General features: G+C 42.8%; 1 long non-coding RNA gene across 1 annotated transcript; it reads left to right on the top strand.

Annotated features, from left to right (window-relative positions):
- The first annotated feature begins 210 nt into the window (after positions 1 to 210).
- LOC127696221 (uncharacterized) lies at positions 211 to 9,126 on the top strand. Its single transcript, XR_007980204.1, has 4 exons — positions 211 to 290; positions 3,411 to 3,565; positions 3,911 to 4,053; positions 8,972 to 9,126. It is a non-coding gene; the product is annotated as an uncharacterized LOC127696221 (long non-coding RNA).
- Positions 9,127 to 10,279: the final 1,153 nt, after the last annotated feature.

Below are 10,279 nucleotides of genomic sequence, written 5' to 3'. Positions count from 1 at the left end.
TTCCGGATGGTAGCAGAATTCAGCATCAACCCTGAGGTGCTGATTTTGCAGGCCTGCATAATGCAAGAGCTATGAGGTCAAGGAGGCTTGCACCGAGATCCCAGCGGCCAGGCAGTGTAAAATGGGGCGGGGCGTGGGTTTCCTGAAGGGAACCCCTGAGCAGATTATTTACGAAGGTGTGAAAATGAAATCTAAAGTGCACTGGAGAGACCAAGAAGTGGAGATCCTGGGAGCAAAAGATGTCTCCAGAGGGAAGATGCAGGTGCTGAGTGAAGCCAGCCTGAGTCACGGTCAGATGTGGCACAAGTCAGAGACAAGGGGCTGGAGCTTAGATAATGGAGCTACACAATTTCTTGTTTTCCCTTCTGGGTTTTGGTTCCCCCTCTCCCTCTCCCTCTCCCTCTCCCTCTCCCTCTCCCTCTCTTCCCTCTCCCTCTCCCTCTCCCTCTCCCTCTCCCTCTCCCTCTCTTCCCTCTCCCTCTCCCTCCCCCTCTCCCTCCCCCTCTCCCTCTCCCTCTCTTCCCTCTCCCTCTCCCTCTCCCTCTCCCTCTCTTCCCTCTCTCTCTCCCTCTCTTCCCTCTCTCTCTCCCTCTCTTCCCTCTCCCTCTCCCTCTCTTCCCTCTCCCTCTCCCTCTCCCTCTCCCTCCCCCTCTCCCTCTCCCTCCCCCTCTCCCTCATCATTATTGTCATTTATTATCGTTTTATTTCACTGCTATAAGACCGGCTATAACAAAGACCTTTGTAAATATATCCTGAAGGTAAAAACAGTTTCTTTCATATTTAGGAATATATTCTTGAAATTTTAGAATCAAATGAACAAGTATGATTTAACAGTTATGTACTTCTAAATACATATTTAAATTTTATATTAAGTAAAAATAATTTTTTGTCTTTTAAAATTGAAAATAGTTCTTTTTCATATAATATATTTTAATCTTCATTTGGTCTTTCCTAGGTATTCTCTGCCCACCTCCCTTTGGAATGGGAATTGTTATGTTATTCTGTGCCTCTGAATATTGGAAGTTTATAACTTTTTATTTTACAGAAGTACACAGCTAAGAGATTAGTATGAGTTTTAGAAAATATTTTAAGTGTTAGGCCTTGAACAGTGTCATTTGTTAAAACTATGGTAAGCCTGGAGGTTGTGCTAAAACCATTTTTGCAGTTTGAGATGGCCAGAAGCCTTTGTGGGGCAGGGATGCAATGTTACAATTTGAATCCGAAGTGTCTCCCATGGGCTTGGGATTTGAATGCTAGCCCCACAGCTTGCAGTATTGATTTGGATTGATGAGGGGTCTTTGGGAGGTAGGGTCCATGTGGCAGAAGAAGGCCACTAGAAGTGGGCTTTTGAGGATTGAAAACAACCCTGGTTCTGGCCATAGTCTCTGCTTTCTGGTCCTCCAAGTCATGGAGAGCACCACCACTCACCCCTGCCTCCGCTTTCACAGACAGAACGCCCTGTGACGCTACAAATGGAAAATGCTCTGTTAGAGTTTTGGTAACAGTGATGTACAAGTAGTTAATACAACTCCATAATCGCTTTCTTCTTCTCTCTAGAAATAGATTTATTGCAGACTCAGATTATTTCTTCTCAGAAACAGTCTGCCTCAGAATAGTTACCCTGACTAACATTTCCATTGAGATTTATGAGTTCACCTATACCTTTACCAACAGATCTAAAGTTATTTGACTCCCAAACTACCCATACTTAATCTTCAGAGAATATAATTTATCTCACTCCTCCATGGCCCACCTCCCTTGCCTACCAGAGTTTTGTATGTATAAAACATACGAATGTTAAAATCCACGAATGTTAAAAAAAAAAAAAACAAGTAATAAGAAATTGCGCTATCTGAGCAGAACTAATGCTTAGTATGAGAGAAGAGGACACAAGCAAAAAACTGAGCAAAAACCCTGCAATTGAAGCAGATTAGAGGGGGAAGAAAATAGAATGTGAATTCAGTCTACCCACATTTATGTTCTAGAACCCTCTGGAAGAATCTGGTCTTGATCTGTCCAAGACCGCATACCACCACACCCTCTGAGGTGAAGCAAGAGGAAGCTGACTCACTTCCCTCACAGCTTGGTGTCCAGAATTGCCACACTTTCCCAGCAGTGGTCCTCATTCTGGCTTTCCTCTAACTTGCTCATGTACTAGCAATCTTCTCAGTTAGGTTGAGCGGTTCAGTTTTTAATACTACGAGTGTTATCGTGCTGATGGTGGCTGCTGTTATTTATATATAGTGCACTGGCTTTTGGGGGAATAAAGTATTAATGGGTGAAATTCTCCCATTTCTTACTAGATTATGACTTTATACAGTGGTAGTGCTTTAATCCGTTGTTGTTAAATAAGCTTCATTTAAAAAGAAATTACTATAAGACAAGCACAGAAATACAAATAATGGATGATCATATTTACATATAGATTCTAGAAACACTGAACTGGTAGGGGGGAGACCGGAAGCTGTTGATCAAAGGACACAGATATAGTGAAGGACAGATCAAATATTTCATAGAATATTGACTATGGTCAGAAATAATGTATTTCAAAAATAAGGGTAAATTTCAAATGGCTCACTTCAAGAACTAACAGGAGAGTGAATGATAATTTTATTTACTGATTTAATCATTCTACATTGGGCATTTACACGCAAAGCCCTCATTACACTCCACAAATGTACAAACTTATGAAATATCAATAAAAATAACTCGAAATAAATCAGTTCTTGAATATTTGCAAGTTTAATGAAATTGTAAACCACTTTGTTGCTATTACAAATTAGACATATAGGCCTTCGTCCTACTAGAGCTGCCCGGTACAAACCTGGTTGGATGACTGTCGCAGTGCTTAGGTTCCAATACAACTCTCACTATGCAAGGCTGGTTAGGCTTCATGGTAAGCCAGAGCAAACATGGGCCATGCCTAGCATGACATTTGACATCTCACACGGCAGCACCTAACAGCTGTTAAAATAGAAGTTTTAACTCAGACTAGATTCATCACCACCTTTGTGAGTTACTTACTAGCCACTGCACCCTCCCATTTGCCATATAGATCTGTAAAGTGAAGTGCTATATTCTAAAACCTCTAGTCACAAGCTGAACGTGGATTGTAAATAGTAGTTCTCCACTTGCACACGGGGAACAGAGGTGGGCATTGCCAGGGGCCCCGCTCCATTTCCACTTTATTCTGCTGAGATGAGATTTTCCAACTGGGCTCTAGGCAGGCAGCAGCCCCCTGTGTCTGCCCCCCCCCACACACACACACACAGCACTGAGGTGACTGGCAGTCCAGATTGTTTTTACATGAATACTAGTGATCAGAACTCAGATCCCCACACTCATGCTGTAAGTGTTCTTACTCACTGTGCAATCTCCCCAGCCCTGAAAGCAACCATTCTTTTGTACAGAACTCAGCAGAACAATGCTGGAAGTTTCATCAATGACTCCATTTTTACAAGTGCCATAGTCACTTACAGGCACTGTGACAAACAAGTCATGAAGAGGATGAATACAGCCTGAGCTGACAGGATACTTTGATTGCTACCTTCCTGGGGGACTTTCTGTATGTCAAAGGAAACGCTGTACCTTAATGGAAACACTAGCCACTGGACAATTACATTTTTAGCTAATGTAATTCAATTAGTTGTACAATATCTGAAGTTCATTGCTACGGAACAGTCTCAAGATATAAAAATATCCTTTGGTGGTGGGGGGGTTGTCTAGTGTATTATACTGCACAAATACTACTACATAATCTATCTGAAGATTTTTGACTTTATATCTTTATAACATTTAATTAATGTAACTGTACCCAGACTTTCCTTTCTTGTTATCAATTAGTTAATGTGTGGGGTCTGTGTGTTTGATGTATATGCTTCCTGTGTGGATTTATGCACTTGCTCTGCAGAGGCCAGGGGAGCACTGGACTGAAGCATCATTCTGCACCATATTCCCTTGATAGTGGGTCTCTCACTGAACCTCGGGCTAAGCTGGCAGCCGGCAGACCCCATCAGTTTTCCTGTTTCAGGCCAGCAAGCACAGGGGTCACAGGTAAACATAGCGACCATACTGGAGCTGGGGGTTTGAGCTGAGGGTCTAAGGCCCAATGGGTAGCAAGTATTCTTACCCACTGAGCTGGAGCTCCAAGGCCAACATTCTCCCCTTAAAAACAAAAATAATATGTATGGAAAATATCATCAAGAAATGTTAAAGACTAATTTTAAAAGTTAAAACCTGTTTAAAACGTAATAAAGAATGCAAAAGAAAGCAAATGTTTAAGTCCAGCTGCTGGATCTAATTTGTAAAGTAAGTGAAAATGTAAAGAAAAATGTTGGAGGCAGAGGGCCTCCAACTTGAGGGCCTAACGCTCTCAGCTTGACTCTTGGAATCCATAGAGTGGAAGGAAAGACTCGACTCCTGAGACTGGCTTCCATACATCCACCTTTGACCTCCATGCATGCCCTTACATATTTGCTATAGCACACATGTGCCCCACACGTAAGTTTATAATTGAAAAAGAAAAATTGTTGTCATACGATCCACAAGACCACAAGGTCAGACCAGCCAATGTCCTAGTACGGAAGGGAAAGGAGGCAGAAAGTACCATCCCTAGTCAAGAAGCTATCTGCAATCCATAGCAGTTAGGAGAGGGAAAAATCACTGTTCCTCACTAGTGTGACGCTGGGTACATCACATTCCAGAGCAGGCCCCATGCTCTGGAGTGACAGCCAACACAAACTGGACTCCATGGAATTGTTTCTCCCTCCCCCTCTCCCTCCCCCTCTCCCTCCCCCTCTCCCTCCTCCTCTCCCTCTTCCTCCCCCTCCCCTTCCCCCTTTCCCTCTCCCTCTCTTTCCCTCCCCTCTCCTCCCCCTCTCCCTCTCCCTCCTCCTCTCCCTCCTCCTCTCCCTCTTCCTCTCCCTCTTCCTCTCCCTCCTCCTCTCCCTCCTCCTCCCCCCCTCCTCCCCCTCTCCCTTTCCCTCCCCCTCCCCCTCCCTCTCCCTCTCTTTCCCTCCCCTCCCTTCCCCTTCTCTCCTTTCCTTTTCATTTTAGAACAAGAAAAAACATGAACTGGGTAGGTAGGGAGGTAGGGTAGTATCTGGGAGGAGTTGGGGGTGGGAAAAGAATATGACCAAAACATGGAATCCTCAAAGAAGAAATAAAAATGTTATTTTTAAAAGTTTACTTTAAACAGCATATTTTGACTTTAAAGTACATTCTTAAAAGGAAGTAAAATATAATAAAGAGTTAGGTTAAAGATAAACTTAACCGGTGAGTTCATCAAGTGTGTCAATGGTGTTCTTGAAATAAAGGTTAAGCCAGGCAGTGGTGGCGCATGCCTTTAGACCCAGCACTTGAGAGGCAGAGGCAGGTGGATTTCTGAGTTTGAGACCAGCCTGGTCTACAGAGTGAGTTCCAGGACAGCCATGGCTACACAGAGAAACCCTGTCTTAAAAAACAAACAAACAAACAAACAAATAAGGTTAAAATACTAAAAATTAATAAAGCTATATAGGAACTGGGAGTTGTAGCTTACTGTTAGAGCATTTGCCTAATGTCTGCCAGGTCCCATATAATCTCTAGCACTGAAGAAGAAAATGGGAATATGTTTATTTGATAAGAAATTGAAAAGTAAGCCGGGCGGTGGTGGTGCATGCCTGTAATCCCAGCACTTGGGAGGCAAAAGCAGGCGGATGTCTGAGTTCGAGGCCAGCCTGGTCTACAGAGTGTGTTCCAGGACAGTCAGGGCTACACAGAGAAACCCTGTCTCGGGGAGGGGGGGGTGGGGGGGGAGGGGGGAAGCGGGAAGAAAAAAAAAGAAAAAAAAAGAAATTGAAAAGTAATCAGGAGTCCCACTTAATTTCTTAGTTATTACACCACTATTATTAATGAAATCGTGTTTTCATGGAATACCCACTGTGCAGCAGGTAGCAGTTGTGTATCCCTTACTTGTTTGTACACCTTGGTAGCTCAGCTAATTAGAAGCTATGCAGAGTTAACAACCTAGCTCATTCACTTTTCTCCTCTTTTTAAACTGTGTGCTGAGAATCAAACTCAGGGCGTGGCGCCTGCGGGGACCCATTCTCCCGCTGATCTGCAGTCCGTCTGACGTCATTCATTTTTTAACCATTGCAGAACATTTACAAGCAGTACTTGCAGGCTGTAAGATTTCATAATCCAACCGTTGAGACAAGTTACATAACATTTTGTTAGACATATGTAGAAAGATCAGCTGGGAAGGACATTATGTTGTTTAAGCATGACATGCAAATTCGGTTAGATATAGTATGTATAAACTCTGCTGGTTGACACGACATTATTTATATCCAAAACATTAACTAAAAGACACTAACAAAAAGAAAAGCGATGTAATAGATAACACAAAAACTTGTAGTGGCTTCTTCTCGTTAGAAGGAATGCAGTCAGAAAGGGAGACTTTAATAGCTACATTCTAGTTCTTAACTGCACACAGGGTACCCCAGGCTAGCCTCTAACTCATGGAACTTCTCCTACCTCAACCTATCAAGTGCTGGGATTACAGGTATGAGCTCCCATTACCTCATTACTTAAGTCAGATGTTAGGAACATGCTTTCATTTTATTATCTTTTCAAGTATAATAATAATAATAATAATAACAATAATAATAATAAAAGGTACTTAATTTTTGTCCTGGGTTCCTAGTGCAGAAAGCCATTTAAATACTTGGCATTTCATGACATGAATCCTTTTGTAATTCACTTGTTCATTCATATCTGAATTTATACTGAGGAGATGATGCATGGGAATTGGATTGGAGAGAGGAATATTAGGTAGCTCCAAGCCCTAGCCTAGCCTGTAGCACAATCAATCAACTACGTATATGGAGTTGGATTAGTCAACCCATCCTTTTATCTCTAAGAGCAGAAGAGGGCCTAGAGACTGTTGAAGCATACATACTTAGTAAGAGCTTGTGTAAAGACTTTCAAGCAACTACATTCAAGGACATTCCAGTTTGAAGACACAGATCTGTTGGGGTTGAGGCACATAAGGAGGGCACGGAAGCATTGTATTCAGGCTCTGAAAGCTTGCCCTGGGTTTTTTCCATTTGGTGTTTATGGTGATTTGAATGAAAATGGTCCCCATTGCCTCATAGGAAGTGGCACTATTAGGAGGTGTAACCTTGAAGTAGGGGTGGCCTTGTTAGAGGAAGTGTGTCATTGTGGGTAGACTTTAAGGTTTCAGAAGCTCAAGCCAGGCCCGGTATGATCCTCTTGTCCTGCTGCCTGCCCCATCCAGACATAGCACTCTTGGCTTTTTCTCCAGCAATATGTCTGCCTTCATGCCGCCATGTTTCTTGCTGTGATGGCAATGGACTAAACTTCTGAACTGATAGCCAACCTCTGACTTGTTAGCCAACCCCAGTTAAGTATTTTCCTTGATAAGTGTTACTGTGGTCATGGTGTACCTTCACAACAACAGAAACCATGACTAAGAGAGTGTTCCTAACACTGTACCTTTTACACTAAAACTGTTATCTTACAAATGGCACTCCCTCGAATTTTGTCATTATATAACAGTACCAAACCTTTCAGGGAGAGAATAAGAATAACCTCCAAACTTACAGCCAGCCAAACCCTCGAAAACAAACCAAAGAGCCAACGATATCTTCCATTGTTTGCTGATGAGTCTGTGGAAGGGAAACTGTTACCTTGTTTTAAAGAAGATTCTTTTTAAGTGTGTGACTATGTGTGATCATGTGCACATGTGCTGGTGCCATGGAGGTCAGAAGAGGGTGTCAGATCCCCTAGAGCTACAGGTGATTATGAGCTGATGGATGATTGTGAGTCACCGGAAATGGGTGTCAGGAACCCAGCTCCCCTCCTCTGCAAGAGCAGCAAGTGCTCTCAACTGCTGAGCCGCCTCTCCAGCCGATTATCAGTATACGAACAGGTTTCATTATGGCATTTTTATGTCAGTGTAGTTTGTTCTCATTGATACCTCTTCCCTGGACGGGCAGATGCCAGTATTATTTCATTTACAAATCATCTCTTCTTTGGTCAGCAGTTCTAAGAGTTGGGAAGCTATACTTGCAAATTTAAGAAATAATGCTTTCAACGTGTATTGTTTCTAACATTTACAGACTAGAAACAACACAACTGCCCATATATAGGGCTTTGAATATGTCGACAAAATAGAATATGTGATGGGGGAAAATGTGTAAGCTTAATTAAATACTAGATTGGAGGAATGGCAGTAATATACTACATTTCTAAAATGTGCTGAATACTACAGAAATACGGAAGGAAGAATCGAATGAAATAAGGAGGGACTTCTGGAGCTGAAAAGATGGCTCAGCAATTAAGAGCACTGACTGCTCTTCCAGGGGACCCAGGTTTGATTTTCAGCACCCATATGCTGACTCACAATCATCTTTAACTCCAGTCCCAGGGGATCTAATGCCTTCTCTTCACATATAGTACACAAACATATATGCAATCAAAACACCCAAATACACAAAAAGGAACCAAAGGTTAAAATCATCATCATCATCATCATCATCATCATCATCATCATCATCTCAGAACAAAGAGTAGTGGTTCAAGCCTGTGATTCTAGGAAGTTCAACAGTTCAATATCATTCTTGGTTATATCAGGAATTCTAGTCCATGAGACCATTTCAACAACAAACTAAACAAAAAGAATATATATTCCCACTTTCTTGTGTCTACCGTAAGAATGGAAAAACCAGGACATTAATTAAAAGTAGTTACCTGTAAAGACTATCAGGGATAGTACTGGACGGTGGGGCAGTGTGAATGAGAACAGCTCCCATAGACTCGGAGGTCTGAATGCTTGGTCCCCACTTGGTGGAACTGTTTGGGAAGGATTGAGGGAGTGTAACCTTGAGGAAGGAGATGTGCCACTGGAGATGGGAGTTGAGGTTTCGAAATCCCATGCCATCCTGAGTTAGCTCTCTCCCTCTGACAGGTGTTTGTCAGATGTAAACTCTCAGCTACTGCTCCAACGCTATGCCTGCCTGCCTGCCTGCCTGCCTGCCTGCAGCCATGCTCCTCGCCATGATGGTCACTGATTTATCCTCTGAAACTGTAAGCAAGCTCGGAAATAAAATCTTCTACAAGTTGCCTTGGTCACAGTGTTTTGTCAAGACAATAAAAGTAACTATGACAAAAGTGAACTAAAGGACGTTGAGTCTCCTCAGTGAATTTCCTTTTATATAGTTTGAGCCATGTAAAATAAATATTTGCAAATCAACAAATGGGTTTAAGAATCAAAGGAGAGAATCAGAGTATTTTAATTTTTAATTGCCACATATCGGGTCTGAATTTGTGGAGTACAGGGTAATATTTCAGCATGTGTATACAATGTGTAATGCTTAATAGATTGGGGTTAACTGGCATCCCTTGCAGTAAACATTTACTATTTCTTTGTGTTGGGGATGTTTGATGTCTTCTCTATGAGATATTGCAAAATATGTAAATACTGCCAACTATAGGAACACAGCTTTAGAACATCAGAGGTTATTCTTAACCAACTGCACTCCTGGAGAGAAGCATTTTTTAAAACCTGTGCAGTGAACCTCTCAGACTATGAAATTAGCAGTCCAAGAAAAAAAAAATGGCCTAGCCAGTCACTCCACTGAGCTTCTCCACAGTGCAACTGATGATCCTGTGTATCTGAGGCACAAAGAAGGCAGGGAAGAACAAAGTCCCATGAAGATGATCAGACATCAATGCCCTTGAACCAGGTCCATGACTGACACACGTGATTCACACACAATTATGATGTTTGAGGCTTATCACAGCTGGGGAAAGACTCAACCTGAAGATATAAGATCGGTGCCTAGCCCAGTCATTGTCAGACAGGTCTCCTCCAGCCACTGATGGGAGCAGATTCAGAGAGCCAGAGCCAAACAGGTGGAGCGGAGGTTCTCTGCAGAAGAGGAGGAGGGGGGGAGGAGGGGGAGGGGAAAGGGAGGAGGGGGGAGGAGGGGGAGGGGAAGGGGAGGAGGAGGAGGAAGGATTGTAGGAATCAGAAGGATCAACAACACCTGGAAAATGGTGCCCATGGAATCAAGTAAGTAGAGCTCAGTAGGTATTCACAGAAACTGAACCTGAAACCACAGACTCTGCGTGGGTTTGAACTTGGCCCACTGCATACAAGCTGTGGTTGTTTAGTTTGAGGTTTTGGTTGGACCCCTAACAGTGGGAGTTATGCCTCCGACGACAGTTTTGCCTGCTTGTGGGACCCTTTATTCCTACTGGGTTGCCTCGTCAA

This window comes from Apodemus sylvaticus, chromosome 11 (assembly GCF_947179515.1).
Source record: "Apodemus sylvaticus chromosome 11, mApoSyl1.1, whole genome shotgun sequence".
Classification (NCBI taxonomy): domain Eukaryota; kingdom Metazoa; phylum Chordata; class Mammalia; order Rodentia; family Muridae; genus Apodemus; species Apodemus sylvaticus.
This window is presented reverse-complemented; position numbering and strand designations above follow the sequence as displayed.